Raw genomic sequence first — 17,259 nt, forward strand, 5'->3', positions numbered from 1 at the left:
CTGACGGTTGACCAATCAAGCAGAATGGGTAATAAGGCTTCTTCTCATAGTGCAACCTGTCCAAGGTGTATCCTGCCTTCCACCTGATGACCGCTGGGATAGGCTCCAGCACCCCCCCCACAACCCTGAGGGAGAAGCAGCTTAGAAAATGTGTGTGTGTGTGTCTGTGTCCATAGTGCAGTCTTGTTTAGATTTATGGCATTTGGCTGACGCTCTTATCCAGAGCGACTTACAATTTGATCATTTTACACAGGTAGGCCAAGGGGGTGTTAGGAGTCTTGCCCAAGGACTCTTATTGGTATAGTGTAGGGTGTTTGCCCAGGCGGGGATTGAACCCCAGTCTACAGTGTAGAAGGCAGAGGTGTTAACCACTACACCAACCAACCAACTTGTCTTGCATTTGTCGGTGCAGCAATGAACAGTGATTATTGATGACAGTTTGTCAAAGTTTTCCTAAGCTCATGCGCTGATAGAAGCATGCCGGTTTTGTATGCAGTGCCATCTGAGGGATCGAAGGTCATTGGCGTTCAGTTTTTTGGTTTTTGGCCTTGTAGAGATTTTTCCAGATTCTCTGCCTCTTTTGTAATATCATGCACTTTAGAGAATAGAATACCTCAAATTCTTGCAAAAACATGTTAAGGAACGTTGTTTTACTATTTGGACTATTTGCTGATTCATTCCTTGTGATTCCAAAGTGACGAGCCTCAACTAGCTTTTCATGGATGCTCCTGGTTACAGCACCTCTTTTATAATGTTTTCTGAACCTTGAACAACGTTCCTAGTCTTAAATTGACCTTGTCACCACTTTTTTGGAATGTTTTGCAGGCATCAGTTTCAATTTCACATACTGTTCTAAACGTTTTTGGAACTGGATTTGTATTAGGATTCTTTTTAAGGTTTAATGTCCAGTTCAGAACCGGTGGTGGAAGGTCAATTGCAAATAAACTAGCAGCATCTATGCAAAACATGAAAAGGTTCCTCAGTGGGAGGGAGACCAACATCAGCTGCCCTTAACATTGTGTGAGCATTTCATGACTAATGGAGTAATAGAATGGGAATTAAATCTCATTACATTAACATACACTACATGTCCAACAGTTTGTGGACACCCCTTCTTTTAAGTGTATTCAGCAGCATTAAAGGGCACCTACTGCTGACACATGAGTTCAAATACATACACAGCTTGTTTACCCTCCATAGAAAAAGCATTGACCAATAGAACAGCATGCTCTGGAACAGCCATACATGAGCCAAAGTTCACCCAACCCAAAGCCAAGAGTCGGCTAGAGGGTCATAAAGCCCCCCAGCACTGAGCTGTGGAGTATTCAAACTGTGTTTTCTGGAGTGATGGAGCTCAATCCAGTGCCTTTAGGATGAGCTGGAGTGATCCAGAACTGATCATCCAACATCAGTACCTGACTTCACTTATGCACTTGTGGCTGAATGCAACTGAATACTCGCAGCAATGTTCTAACATCTAGTGTAAAGTCTTCCCAGAAGAGTAGAGGCTGTTACTGAAGCAAAACCCTCCTGATTAATATTTAATACTCTTGATTATGGAAGTAACTGGATGAGCAGGTGTCTTTTTACTTGTTTTAAATGTGAAAGCGGTTTTGGATAAGCAGGTGTCCACAAACGTTTGGTCACAGTGTATATTAGAATCAAGAATGGTTTAGTTTTCTTATGAAATAGTTTGCTAGAAAGACAAAGCTGGCCAGTATTTGAAATTCATTTCACCTTGCACAAAGTCTGGGCAGGGTTGCTACTTGTTGAAGTCACCTGAAAATTGAGGCTAGCTGTCCAGTGACCCCTGGCGTCACCCTCAAAGAAGCATTAACCTGCAGAACCGTCAAGACCACAATAACTCAGTTAACCTTTAACCTTTGTTACTTGCCAAAGCACTCCTCTTAGCGAAGCAGGCCTTGAGACTGTTTCTGAAGTAAGACCATGTAAGCGAAAGCTCATTTTGGAGAAGTCCTGGTTCTGAGACATGGCTAAAGCAGGGGGCATCTTGGAGATCTTTACTTCAGACTCGTCCACAGAGGTGACTCAAGCTTCGTTAAGCAAAAATCCTTGAGGTCGGCTGCCCTCGGTGTTGGGTGAAAGATGGGCCAGCATTGGACCATCTTTCACCCAGTGTGGTGAGTCACATGGGCGCAACCACGGGAGTTAAGGATCAGCGAAAAGCCCAATGCTATGATTGCCTCAAGCTTGGGGCTTACGAGAGCAGAGACAAATTTCTTTCAGCAGTCGGAAAAGCCTAGCCTGGTCACCTCTGTATATCGCGCTCTCTCTCATTTTGACAGACACCTGCATTCGGCTGCAGGGCAGCGCAGGTGGAGGCTCACTGAAGCGTAAGCCCCTGAGAGAATATGCATATTAACACTTTCTTTAGCATAAAATGCTATCGCTAACACTTTGTTTACTGCTGCCAGCCATTCCCATCCATTCAACATAATATTCTGAAGCTGGCAGAAAAAAGGCACCACTGTAAACCTCAAAATCCGGAATATTTAAAGTCATTTAAATATTTAAATGTGCTCATTTTCATGATTTTCTTCTAATTGTTTTTTATAGCTTATTTGTGATGTTTTTACTATGAACTGGCACTGAAATAATGGTGGTGTTATCAAAGACTTTGGTACTTATAATTTCAAATCAGTTACCAATATGTATAGACTACTTGCATTCTTCTCCCTCACATAAACTCCACCTGCTCCACCCAAGTCCCAGCCAAAACGACCTGCAAGTATGTCATTTAAGTTTTAAATTTGGTAATGATGCATTTTATCAAGGTTTATTACACTGTTTGTAGAGAAGCTACACGTTACTTCCTACTTGCATTAAACTGTAGGAATAAAATGATACATTAGCTTAATATTTTGGTAGCTACCTCACCTTAGCATGGTCCAGCGGGAAGCTAGCTTGCTATAGTCAGCTACCTGTCATAAGACAAAAGCATAAGGTCATAATAATTATCTACAAAAACGTAATTAGATCACTGAATGAACGTCTTTGTTGCACTTTTTGCTTACCATTCAGAGACCGGTCGAGATCAAAGAGTGGTCTATTCCCACTGCTTCTGGATTGTTTACAAGGGAAACAAACCTGTCAATCATGTGATCTGACACGCCCACACAGATCTGAAGAGGCAGGAGATTTTTGGATAATATAATGCATTAATTTACATATATTTATTGAATAACATTGCGAAAAGCTTTTCCTACAGTATATCTCTACTAATAAAACAAACTTTTACATATTTATGCAACAGGACAGAATGAATCAAATGCATGCCAACTGTAAAAAATGAAGAGGCTTTACTTCTTTGAAGGAGTTCCAAAGTCATTGTCAACAAACAGGCCAAGGTCAGTTCCGAAACAGTCCAAAACCAGAAAAACACCATCATAACCAAGTCAAAGTGAGAAAGTAAAAGGCAGAGTCGGAACAAACAGGCAAAAAAGTCAATAAACAAGAAAAACAAACCAGAATGCACAATGAAATGCTCAGTAGCTCTGGAAACAGTAGTAATACCTCAAAGTGTCTAAGCTAAAGCCTGGGCTTATAAGGCTAACTAAACAGATCACATGACAGAAAAAAACAGGTGCACATAATCAATATTCAGGCCAGGCTGATCTTGTACAGGTTGTGTGTGGAGGAGACATGTGGTCACCCAAGGGGTTATGGGAATTGGAGTCCCTGCTGGAGGAATGCTTGACAATTTAAAACCATGTTGACCGGAGCTTTAATAAAAATAATGCAAATGTAATACAAAAAAAACTTTGATACACACTCACTGGCCACTTTATAAGAAGCCCCCACCTTGTAGCTCCATCCAGTTCAGCCAATCTCACAAACCACAAAGTTTGGCCTTGTTAAGCGGCAAAATGTACTAATGACCGCCAACTATAGCAGGAAAGGTCATTTGGCTGTCACCTAAAGTAACCAACCACTGACCACTGTGTTAGCATGACATGTTTCAAAGCGACGCTGCAACCAAAAGGAATCTACAGACTTGCTTTGCTGACTGGCATAAAAGCTACTAAATGCTTCAAAGAAAAGTAAAGCTTAACTTTTAAAGACATAATGCCAGGAGTATTACATTTTTTTCCAATCTAGGAACTCTCGCTCCAAAAGGCTCAGGCAGAGTCAATGCAGGAAAGTACTTGAATCGTGTGTATCCCATCAAGAAGATACAACCGACTGCAAAGAAGTGAGTTCACACAGGGGGATGCATAGATTAGTTGACTGAAAAATGCACTAGTTGGTGCTGTGCGCAGCGGTCAACTGGTCAGTGGCAGTGCCTGAAACACAGTGAGGTGCAGTGAGAGGCAGAAGGAGAGAGCAGCAATCACAGCAATCAGTTTTTCTGCTAAACACATAAACCAAAGTACTTCATTAGTGTGGAACTATGAGATTCCGAGAGCTGTGGTGATTTTAGCATGCAGCTTACGTCAGACAGTCTGTGTAGCCAGTGTGCTAATATTCCCTGATAACCAGCCCCTATTAGCAAACTACTAATAAAATAGTAATTTGTTGCTAAATGGTTGTTTTCACACATCTAGAGCACGTTTTTGGTATATGGTAATGATGCCTAGTAAAAATGAATAGTCATGCAATCCCTAGTTCACAAACAGCAAATCAGAATGCAACATAGCTGTGGCCAGTTCAGCTTGCATTAGATATCAGTCAGTCCATCTTGCAGTGGGCAGAGCATTGGAGGCTAGTTTTTAATTTATGCTTAATTTGTTAGTCATCACACAGGACAAGGGTCAGCAACAGGCAGCTCTTTTACTAGATTTGTAGGTAAAAATAAAAGGCAGTAAAATAAAGCTCTGCTGATCGTTCTAACACTGTTTAACAATAAATGGTCTGAAACGATGGAGTTAATGTAGCCTATAACTGCTAGTTCACCCTTTAACGCTGAGGGCTGGTGCACAGACTGCTGGTCACCATAGCAACGGCAACAATCCGGCCTAGCTAATAGCTAACGAAAAGGCAAAGAGAAAGATTTAGGATGAGCATCGAAAATTTGGAGACAAATGGACTTATTTGCATTTATAATCACTCTGGCTGCTTAGTGCAGCAGTTACGTTCTGGTGAAAAGTACCATTTAAGGTGGAACAGAAAAATTCAGACAAGAAGCTGGCGAATGAGACTTCAAGACCTCAGCCTCAGAAAAAAGTCGAACGTTGAGAAATATATTACAAGAAATGACTCAACTTTTGTGGAAAAGGTTCCTGCCAGAGATGTGAGAAAAGTGATTACAGCTGAGCTAAAACTTAAATCAAAGCAAAGTAAGTCTGCGTTTTCATGCATATTATATTTTTTAGCTTATACAAGTACATTAGCACATTTACAGCCAAGGTGGTAAAATGGAGGTGGTTTGATTTTTGTTGAAAGGACAAAATGGCTCTTCTTAACATTTGGGTTGCTGACTCCTAATTAGGCCTTCAACAATTGTCAGATTCTAACCAAAAGGTTTGTGTCCACTCACAATGCAGCAGTGACACTGACATGTGCTGGTGTGAGTGCATCAGACACAGTGTTGTTGGGGGTTTTTGCACAACATACACTACCATCTCATGTTTATGTCACTGACACTGCCATGTAGACAATGACCCACCACCCAATAATATCTGGTCAGCAGTGGTGCTGTGATCAAAAACTGAAAAACAATGAAGGAAGGGTACAGGGCTGCTGACAAACTGTATACATGATACATACAATGGACACACGAGGTGGGGGGTTCTAATAAAGTGGCCAGTGAATGTCATTGGAGAACTTCCATTAAATCTTCACATTTAATGAGGGAAAAGTCATTCATTGTATGCAGCATATTTGCTTTGCTGAGCTGATCTACTGCACAGGCAGCCGTGATAAAAAGGCTACGAAGAAAATAAGCACTAACTGGCTGACATTTTGTCTAAGACTGGATGCCTTGGCCTCATTACTTTGTGAATGTAAATTTGAGGGAAATTACATGGAGTCATCAGATTGTGTCCAAATTTTTAATGACAAACATTCTGATTTCACTTCTAAATTACCTTAAATGTCATGTTGTCCTTCTCCTCACCCTTTCTCTTTATTGAGGTTCAGTGGGCACAGATTGTCCTGAGGAGAGAGAGAGAGAGAGAGAGAGAGAGAGAGAGAGAGAGAGAGAGAGAGAGACACAGAGAGAGGTGGACAGACGTATAGACAGACAGGTGGAGGGCAAGGAGTACCCCTTCATTTGTGGAACGTCACCAGGTTGAGAGCGAGGGGTCAGAAGAGGCCTTCTGGGCAGGTTAAATCATTCATGAGCTGCTCAGAAGCAGAGAGAAAGTGGGACAGAAGTGGGTGAGAGAGAGAGAGAGAGAGAGAGAGAGAGAGAGAGAGAGAGAGAGAGAGAGAGAGAGAGAGAGCGCAGAAAAGAGGGATGAAGTGGAAGGCAGACAGGGACTAAGGAAAAGTTAGATAGAGGGGTAGAGAGCGAGAGAGAGAGGAGCGAATATGGTGTGTGGAATGACTGAAACTCGATCAGCATGTGGCACGACTTTCATCAGCTCTAATAAAGTCCCATGGAGGGAGAAGGGGGCCAGGGCACTGATGGAGAACAGGCACAAGCATTCACAAACCATTTACATTTATACCAGTGGATATCTCTCTCTCTCTCTCTCTCTCTCCGTACTTTCATCTCTAACACAAATGTAGATGCTGATGAGTTCAGGGAATGCATCCCTTTTACTTTTGTAGAAATATATTTTTTCAGCCATTTCAAGCCAAATGTTGGCAAAGTATTGTGGAAATACATACATACATACATACAGGTGGCTGTGCTCAGGTATGAACAATATTATGCATGTTTCTTCATAAGAGGGAGGAGGAAGACCTATATGTAATCCACCTAGCCAGTGGTAGCTGAAGATCAGTGGTAACTGTAGTAAGTACACTATATGGACAAAAGTATTGAGACACATCCCTCAATCACTGAATTCAGGTGTTTCATTCAGTCTCATTGCTACAGGTGTATAAAATCAAACACCTAGCCATGCAGTCTGCCTTTACACACATTTGTGAAAGAATGCATGTAGGAACCACAGGATCTCAGCTACGACGTGTCAGTCCATGTATAGTTACAGAGGGGGTCACCTAGTGCTGAGACTCATAGTGCATAAAAGTCACCAATGCTCTACTGATCAATAACTGCTAAACCTCTTCTGGCTTTAACACCAGCACAAAAACTGCGGCAGGAGCTTCATGGCATGGGTTTCCATGGCCGAGCAGATGCAGGCAAGCCTTAATGATATGGGGTTATTTTTCAGGGGTTAGTCTAGACCCCATAGTTAGTGAAAGGAAATCTTAATGCTTCAGCAAACCAAAAGTGTTCAGACAATTGTATGCTTCTAATTCGCGGAGAACAATCCATTTTACATCCATGCCTATGGATATCGAATGGGATGTCATAAAAACTCCTATAGATGTGCTGTGTAGGTGTCCCAATACTTTTGTCTGTATAGTGTATCTGTTAATGGCTCAGTGACATTTAGCTTTTGACTTCCAAACATTTAGACAATATCCTGCTCGATAATCCAGATACATATTCATTAGCATTAGCTTTATTACCTAGGACTAGTTAGTTGGTCTGTCATGATAACTAGAGGTTAATACTGAACTCATGAGTGTAGTTAGCTTAGGCTGTACACTTTCAGAAACAAAGGTAGTAAACTGTCACTGGGATCAATACCCGTCTTGTCACTGGGGTGGGACCCTCAAGGGTAAGTCAGAGTGCCTTTAGTCAGGGAACATAACTGTGTCATAATTCACTGAAATTATATTTTCTAAGTTGTGCTGATTCCACTCACCCCGTCTGACTCTAGGCTTTTTTATTTTATTGCTCTGTCATAAAACATTAGGCCATGAAAAGGTACAAATACGTACTTTTCACATGGGAAAATGTATTTAAGGTGTACAAATGGACCTTAAAACCACTGTAGTACCTTTGAAGGTACATTTACATTGTTTGTACTCTGATGAACAAAAATGCACCTGCATAGAACCTTTATAAGTGTATAGGTTCCTAATTTTGACCTTAAATGTTTACAAATTGATCATTTGATTTTGCCTGCTGGAAATATCTTCCTCAGTGAAAGTGGGGGTTTGTAATAAAGGATGTTAGCCCTCTTATAATCTTTGGGGTCAATTTGACCCCAGTCAATGTTTAATATCTTAAAATAAGTGATTAAACATGAAGCAAAAAATAGTCAATGACTTTTCCTGATTTAATAAGTAAATATTTAACATAATATGTTTTCAATGCGCTGTACACATTTTGTGTGCAGCAGTGTTCTTTGGGGTCAATTTGAGCCCCCCAGCTGGTTCAGCAGTATAAAATAAGAAATATCCACATTTTACACACATTCATTTTGGTTGGTTTGGATGATGCTGAGGTCACTATAATAATATGCAATTTTATTATCTTCACAACATTTCCTTCTGCTGTAGAACCCTCACCTAACATAACCAGACCTGTATTAGTGTGAGAACCACTGAAAGGTCACACCACACATAGAGAATTCCCACCAGGACTTTTGATATTGCTGAAAGATTTAAATTGCTGAGATCAAATCGACCCCAATGATGAAATATGCTAGTAAATTTCAAAATAAAGTTAGATTAAATAAATGTTAGCGACTAGTTTGGCCCTCTCACTTCTCATATATAGTGCATATGTGTTTCTAAAGTAAATGCCAATGGTGCCCCCTTTACTTTTGAATGATTGCTGTACCTCAGGATGCTGGGCACATTACAGGTAAGGTCTAATGGAGTATGTTTTATGGAATGGCAATAAATCTGTCAACCCTAGGCTTATATTCAGTTAAAATCTACATTATTCTATCATTTTCTTGTACTTTTCCCCCTGAGGTCCAATTAAGATATGACTAATACAACCTGATGTTGTTTCTATGGCTCATTTTATAAAAAGGTAAAAAATGCTGGAATCTTCATTGAAGAGGGAGCACACAATCTGTCAAAATGACTGACATGCTGCATGCAGAAAGGACTAAAGTCACTGAGAAACGCTGGTACATTACCCCACCTCCTCATGGAGCCTGTCTGAATAGGGCTTTAGTCAGAAAAACTCTGAACAATAAAAGCCAAACATTACGTTTTTTTTTTTTTGTTTGTTTTTTAAACATTGATTGGGTCAAGGTTCAACATATTCTTATCATTTGAACTATAGACACAACAATTCCCAAATAGGTTACTTTTTTTTCCTTGTTTTCCAGTAATTTCTTGCACCTGAAGTCTTTTATTAGTAACAGCTTACATTTAGTAACACTTAAGTAAAGACATGGAAACCAGAATAAAGTTTTTAAAAAACAGTACAGTGTCTTCCTCCAATTAACTAAGAATGATTCATCTTCCTGCATTTGAGATGCCCTTTAGATTACTTACCTTAATTTGATGTTAGAAGTTGTGCACAGAATCAAAAAGCATGAAGAAATAGGGCATCCTTGTCTCATACCACATTTTTAAATCAAGCCTTGGTGATGTGCCAGATTCCGGTTTGATATAACAGCTTGTTTCATTATACATGGCTCTGACTCCTTTAGTAAAAAAGTTCCCAAAACCAAGTTTGTTGAAAAATAAAATGATGTTCTATTGAACTGAATGGTTTATAAAAATCCAAGAAGAGAATGAGGCTATTATCAGAACATAAATCTGAGTGATCTAATAAGTCTAAAACAAACCTAGAACCCAGCTGAGCTTGGTCTGTTACACCCATAAGCATTCACTTTGGCAAATAATAGAGCAAAAATCTTGTAATCATTATTCAGTAGACTGACTGGTCGCCGACTGTTAAGAAGTAGAGGAATAAGTAAAACCGAATAATAAATGTCTTTGCAGCCTTAGTTTTACACAACTCACCGGTTTGTTTTACAGGGTCATCATTTCAGCCTCCTGCTTTTCAGCTAGACTTGTATGTGATCTTAAAGTTCCTTAAAATAATGTTCTTCTACTTCAGTTTTCTAAAAGTTTTTAAGTAGACTGCCTTGACCCCTAAGGTACTTAGACACTTGGACAATTCCCAGTTAGTACTGCATGAGTTTTCCTATAATGCCTTACTCCAATAAAAGCTTTTCATTTTTTATGTCTATTTTAATGGTCTAGTTTTTCAATAAAGAGCTATTAAATTTGCAGTATGTGCTGTTGTGTCTAACTGCATATGCAGAGGAAAAAGAAATAAAGATAGAAAGTGCTTTGTGAAAAGTAGTGTAGGGATAGTTCGCACAGGAATATCAGCTATGCCTATGCCATTTGATGCTAGCCAACAATCTATGTGACTGATAACCTGATCCCAGGGAATTTTTTGCCTCCATATATTTGATAAGTTACATTTACATTTATGGCATTTAGCAGACACTCGTGTCTAGAGCAACTTACAAAAGTGCTTTGTTGTTGTTCTAGCTAGTACAAATAGGTTAGAGTTCAAACTACCCTTGATCCCAGACACTGCTAGAAACAAACCCAGTGCTGATACCTACAGTGCTGGCCAAAAGTATTGACACCCCTGCAATTCTGTCAGATAATGCTCAATTTCTCCCAGAAAATGATTGCAATCACAAATGCTTTGATATTAAAATGTTCATTTAATTGGTCTTCAATGGAAAACCACAAAAAGAATTGTCAAAAAGCCAAATTGGATATAATTCCACACCAAACATAAAAAAGGGGGTGGACAAAAGTATTGGCACCCTTTGAAAAATCATGTGATGCTTCTCTAATTTGTGTAATTAACAGCACCTGTTACTTAACTGTGGCACATAATAGGTGGTGGCAATAACTAAATCACACTTGCAGCCAGTTAAAATGGATTAAAGCTGACTCAATGTCTGTCCTGTGTCCTTGTGTCTACCACATTGAGCATGGAGAAAAGAAAGAAGACCAAAGAACTGTCTGAGGACTTGAGAAGCAAAATTGTGAGGAAGCCTGGGCAATCTCAAGGCTACAAGTCCATCTCCAAAGACCTGAATGTTCCTGTGTCTACCGTGCGCAGTGTCATCAAGAAGTTTAAAGCCCATGGCACTGTGGCTAACCTCCCTAGATGTGGACGGGAAAGAAAAATTGACGAGAGATTTCAACGAAAGATTGTGGGGATGGTGGATAAAGAACCTCAATTAACATCCAAACAAGTTCAAGCTGCCCTGTAGTCTGAGGGTACAACAGTGTCAACCCGTACTATCTGTCGGCGTCTGAATGAAAAGGGACTCTATGGTAGGATACCCAGGAAGACCCCACTTCTGACCCAGAGACATAAAAAAGCCAGGCTGGAGTTTGCCAAAACTTACCTGAGAAAGCCAAAAACGTTTTGGAAGAATGTTCTCTGGTCAGATGAGACAAAAGTAGAGCTTTTTGGGAAAAGGCATCAACATAGAGTTTACAGGAAAAAAAACGAGGCCTTCAAAGAAAAGAACACGGTCCCTACAGTCAAACAGGGCGGAGGTTCCCTGATGTTTTGGGGTTGCTTTGCTGCCTCTGGCACTGGACAGCTTGACCGTGTGCATGGCATTATGAAGTCTGAAGACTACCAACAAATTTTGCAGCATAATGTAGGGCCCAGTGTGAGAAAGCTGGGTCTCCCTCAGAGGTCATGGGTATTCCAGCAGGACAATGACCCAAAACACACTTCAAAAAGCACTAGAAAATGGTTTGAGAGAAAGCACTGGAGACTTCTAAAGTGGCCAGCAATGAGTCCAGACCTGAATCCCATAGAACACCTGTGGAGAGATCTCAAAATGGCAGTTTGGAGAAGGCACCCTTCAAATCTCAGGGACCTGGAACAGTTAGCCAAAGAATAATGGTCTAAAATTCCAGCAGGGCATTGTAAGAAACTCACTGATGGTTACCGGAAGCGGTTGTTCGCAGTTATTTTGTCTAAAGGTTGTGCTACCAAGTATTAGGCTGAGGGTGCCAATACTTTTGTCCGGCCCATTTTTGGAGTTTTGTGTAAAATAATAATTGATTTGACTTTTTTTTCCATTCTCTTTTGTGTTTTTTCATTGCAAGCAAAATAAATGAAGATATTAATACCAAAGCATTTGTGATTGCAATCATTTTCTGGAAGAAATTGAGTATTATCTGACAGAATTGCAGGGGTGTCAATACTTTTGGCCAGCACTGTACATAGATACAGAATTAAACATAAGTGCAATACAATATATTTCAATAAGCACTTAGATTAGTGATCACTTAAATCCTATATAAAGAAAGATGGGTCTTCAGTCTACGTTTGAAGACCACAAGAGTCTGCTGTTCAGACAGCCTTTGGAAGTTCGTTGCACCACCCAGGTGCCAGGACAGAGAAGAGCCTTGAAGGATAGTGGGTCAAGCCAAGCTGTACCTGAAGCAAGGGTGGCACCACACCTCCAAAAGTGGTAGGGCAAAACATATTGTTTAAAAAAAAAAACAAAAAAAAAAAAAAAAACACACACACACACACACACACACAACCGGCTGAGTGATAAATTATGCAACGCAATTAGGCCATTGAGTAAAACTGCTGGTGGTCACTGATACACAATCCATAATCAAACGCATATCATAATTTTATTTTATCTTTTGTTATTTACAGCAGCTCGCAGTGCAGGAACAAGTGCTCTTTGGTTCAGTCGTTTGGTCCAGATCTGAATTCGGGTAGAGTCGTACTGTATATCAAAACCGAACTAAAGAAAAAGTTGGACGGTCCACATCATCCAAGGCAGGTCTGAAAATGCCTCCCAGCTGAAATGGAGATTCTGATTGGCTGTGCCACTCAGTTTTTCTGCCTGTTCATGCTGATCAGAGCTTCATGCAGTTTAGAGAAAGCAGAGATTTGTTATGTGTGAATCCTGAACTCAAAAAGTGGTGGGGTGAATGCCTGCTCACCACTGTGGTTCCAGCAGCCCTGACTTGAAGCTTGAAGTCCTTGAGGTACAGATTGAGTTTTGACCACTGCCATAAGGTAGGGTGGGGCCAGTCCATTTTTGGCTTTGTACGCAAGCATCAGGGTTTTAAATCTGATAAGGGCAGCCAGTGATGGGAACACAGCACTGGAGTGATATGAGTGAATGAAGAATGAAGACTGAAGACAAGCTGACATTCTGGATCAGTTGCAAGGGCCTGATGGCCCACATAGGAAAACCAGCTAAGAGTGAATTGCAGTGGCCAAGCCTTGAGAATGAACTAGTACCTGGGTGGCCTCCTGAGAGAGAAAGGGTTGAATCCTCTGGATGTTGTACAGGAGAAACCTGAGTGACGGAGTCAGGTTTGCAATATGAGCTGAGACCAATAACTGGTCATCCAGAATCACACCAAGAGCAGTTCAGTCTTGCTAGGATTGAGCTTCAGGTGGTGAGCTGCCATCCATGAAGAGGAGATGTCAGTCAGACATGCTGAGATGCAACTGGAAACCTGAGTATCAGAAGGTGGGAAGGAAAGTATTAGTTGTGTGTCATCAGCATATCAATGACAGGATATTACATCACCAAGAGAATGAATGTAAAGTGAAAAGAGAAGGTGACCCAGTACCAAGCCTTGTGGGACACCAGTGAAGAGCCTGCATGGAGTGGATGCAGACCCTCTCCATGATATCTGATAAGAGCGACCCTCTAGATAAGATTGGGGTTGACTGTGTTAAAGTCTGCAGAGAAGTCAAGAAGAATCAGAACCAATGACAGTTTGGCTGATCTTGTTGCCTGGAGCTTCTCCTTCACTGCTATAAGGACAGTGATAGTTAAATCTATACATCAGAAGTTTTTGGTTAGTACATTGGCTTTTAGACATTCTGGGCAGCCAACAGTCAATGTAGAGATACACTACCAAATTGAAATCTGCTCCCACAAGTAAAATACATCTAGAAAATAACCAGTGGATAATACAGTTTTTTACTCTTTTACAATAGATTTCTATTTTCATATTCTGAATTGTAAGAATTCTAAGTACAACTGTTTTTGGGTCACACTCAGTGAAAATAAAATAACCTCAGGAAACTTATTTCCTGAAATAAGAACACTAGCAGAGTGTTCTGTACCATGGGAAAACAAGTATTGTTGCCCCACAGAGACCCCTTGAAGTTCACGTCATTTACTATTTAAAACATCTCTTGAAACAAAAATCGCACATTTACTGCTTATCAAATAAAAATAAAGCCTTGTGTTTCAGATGTCTTAACCCCCTAATCTTACCTGTAACCAGACAAGGACAAAATGAAAAGCTCAACAGGCTTAAAAGGTGAATTAAAAGAAATTGCTGTACAAACCAACTAATGCAGATTGTCAGTGATAAATACAAGACCTGCAGGCTAAAAGCTCAAGTGAATTAGCCTTTGGGGGAAAAAAAAGTTTAACAACTGAAATGAGATAACAAACCCACTTTGTAACAATTTTGCTTCACATTGTGCTAATGACATTCAACAGAACAAATGGCTCTGAATATCATCCATGACCGACGGAGGAAGCACAGATATACACTCACCGGCCACTTTATTAGGTACACCATGCTAGTAAAAGGTTGGACCCCCTTTTGCCTTCAGAACTGCCTTAATTCTTCATGGCAGGCTTTCAACAAGGTGAGGGAAACATTCCTCAGAGATTTTGGTTGGTTATTTGAGTTAATGTTACCTTTCTATCATATCGAACCAGTCTGCCCATTCTCCTCTGACCTCTCACACCAACAAGGCATTTTTGTCCACACAACTGCCGCTCACTGGATGTTTCCTCTTTTTCGGACCGTTCTCTGTAAACCCTACAGATGGTTGTGCATGAAAATTACAGTAGATCAGCAGTTTCTGAAATACAGCCCGTCTGGCACCAACAACCACGCCACGTTCAAAGTCACTTAAATCACCTTTCTTCCCCGTTCTGATGCTCGGTCTGCACTTCAGTAAGTTGTCTTGACCACCTCTACATGCCTAAATGCATTGCGTTGTGGCCATGTGATTGGCTGATTAGCTATTTGTGTTAACAAGCAACTGAATAATAATAATGTTCCTAATAAAGTGGCCGGTGAGTGCACATTTATAGTGCTACGATGGAAGCTTAGGTTGCATTTGTTTTTGACTTAGCCTGACTTTGTCTGACTTGATAGCCAATGTGAATCAGGGGTGTGGTATAAAAAGACCACTGACAAGTCAGACATATTATACTTCCCCTAGCATGAACTCACAACAATGGCCAATCCTGCCGAATTTACCCTTTTGTTGCAGATGAAATCAAAGTGATTGAAAGTTTACATTAGACTAAGTATATACAGTGTGTTGGTATGGTGTAGGGAGTTACACTTCTGTTCTGTGGAATGGGGTTCAATCCCTCACCTGGGCAAGCACCCTACACTATAACAATAAAGACCTTGTGCAAGACTCCTAAAACTACCTTCATCCACCATTCATTCATTCATTCATTCATCATCAACAATCGCTTAATCCAGATAGGGTCATGGTAGCAGTTGGGAGAGCAGAGAATCCCAGACGACCCTGTCCCCTGCAACTTCCTCCAGCTCATTCTGGAGGACCCCTAGCTGCTCCAAAGTCAACTTGGAGATATAATCCCTCCAGCAGGTCCTAGGACGACCCTGGGGTCTCGTCCCAATAGGCCGTGCCTGGTAAACCCCCACCAGGAGACGTCCAGGGGGCATCCTCAACTGGCTCCTCTCAACGTGGAGGAGTAGCGGCTCTACTCCAAGCTCCTACCGGATGGCCGAGCTCCTCACTCTATTAGGTAGAGTGTAGCCCACCACCCTGCAAAGAAAGAAAATTTTTCTGCCGCTTGTGTTCGTGATCTCATTCTCTTGGTCATTACCTACATCTCATGACCATAGGTGAGGGTTGGCATGTAGGCTGACCAGTAAACAGAGAGCTTTGCCTTATGGCTCAGCTCCCTTTTCACCACTGCAGTCCAGTACAGTGACTGCATTACTGCTGCCGCCTGTCCCAGCCTGTGGCTGATTTAACGATCCTTCTTCCCATCACTCGTGAACAAGAGCACGAAATACTTAAACTCCCACACCTGGGGCAGGTCCTTTCCCCTTACCTGGAGTGGACATGCTCTCTACAATTCTCTACAACTTGATCATTTTACAATAGCAGACATCCTTTTAGACAGCCCAGAAAAGGATGTCTACCATTGTAAGATGATCAAATTGTAGAGGTGTTCTGGATAAGAGTGTCTGCTGTAATGCCATAAATGCAAATTCAACTGTAAATTGTAATGTATTATGAAAACATCTAAGGTGGTGGGTTAAGGTGTATGGTGGAAAAACCACAACAAGAAATCCAAACAATAAATTAAGACCTATAATGGAATCATTTTTTTCAAACAATAAACCTGAACTAAACTCTTTTTACTGGAAGCCTTTTTTTGCTGGAAGTAAAAAATGAGCTACCAGAGAGATGATCTTTGGGAGCGAAAACCATAGGAGATAACATATCTGAAGTTCATAACATACGTGACACAAAAGTCACATTTGTCATTGGAGATTCCAGCCAACCAGGGTGATGTTCTGACATCACAAACGCATGTTGTAGCTTGTGCAGTGGACAGAGCGACTGCAACACAACGCTTCAAAACTGCTGCTGCCTTGCTCCTGCAAGGTTTTAAAATCATTTGACAAGGTGGTGCTCTTGGCTCAAGACTTTTGCTCTGTTCCCCGGCGGAATTCAGATATGATTTCTCACCAGCATGCATTGTTTTAAGTCCAGCATCCATTGCATTAAGTCAGCGCTGCGCAGGGTCGTATTAAGTCGACCACAGCCTTAAACTTATCACCGTTGACAAAAGCTCAACCTCCAGCAAAGTATACCAACTTCCCTTGTTCCCTGGTCTCTCTAAGTAATGCATAGCCTGTACACAGAGTGTTATTAGTAAATTAACATGTTAGCATTACAACAACACTAACAGTAGATAAAAGTACAAAGTAAGTGTGTCAAACACTTTCCAATTAACTTTCTTATATATATATATATATATATATATATATATATATATATATATATAGACACAGAACATGGGCAGATAAAACCTGTGGCCCCCTAGTGGTGTGCAAGATAAACTGCTTACTCATGGCTCAAAGCAGGTACTGGTTACAAGTTTGGTTACAAGTTGGAGTAAGGTTCATGATCCAGAACTGACCATCTAACATCAGTGAGCTCACTAATGCTCGATTCTGAATGCAATCAGATCCTTACAGCAAACTTGGATGAGCAAGTGTCTACAAACATCTGGGCATGTAGTACTTACCTTT

Source organism: Pygocentrus nattereri, chromosome 19 (genome assembly GCF_015220715.1).
Source record: "Pygocentrus nattereri isolate fPygNat1 chromosome 19, fPygNat1.pri, whole genome shotgun sequence".
In the NCBI taxonomy this organism is placed as follows: domain Eukaryota; kingdom Metazoa; phylum Chordata; class Actinopteri; order Characiformes; family Serrasalmidae; genus Pygocentrus; species Pygocentrus nattereri.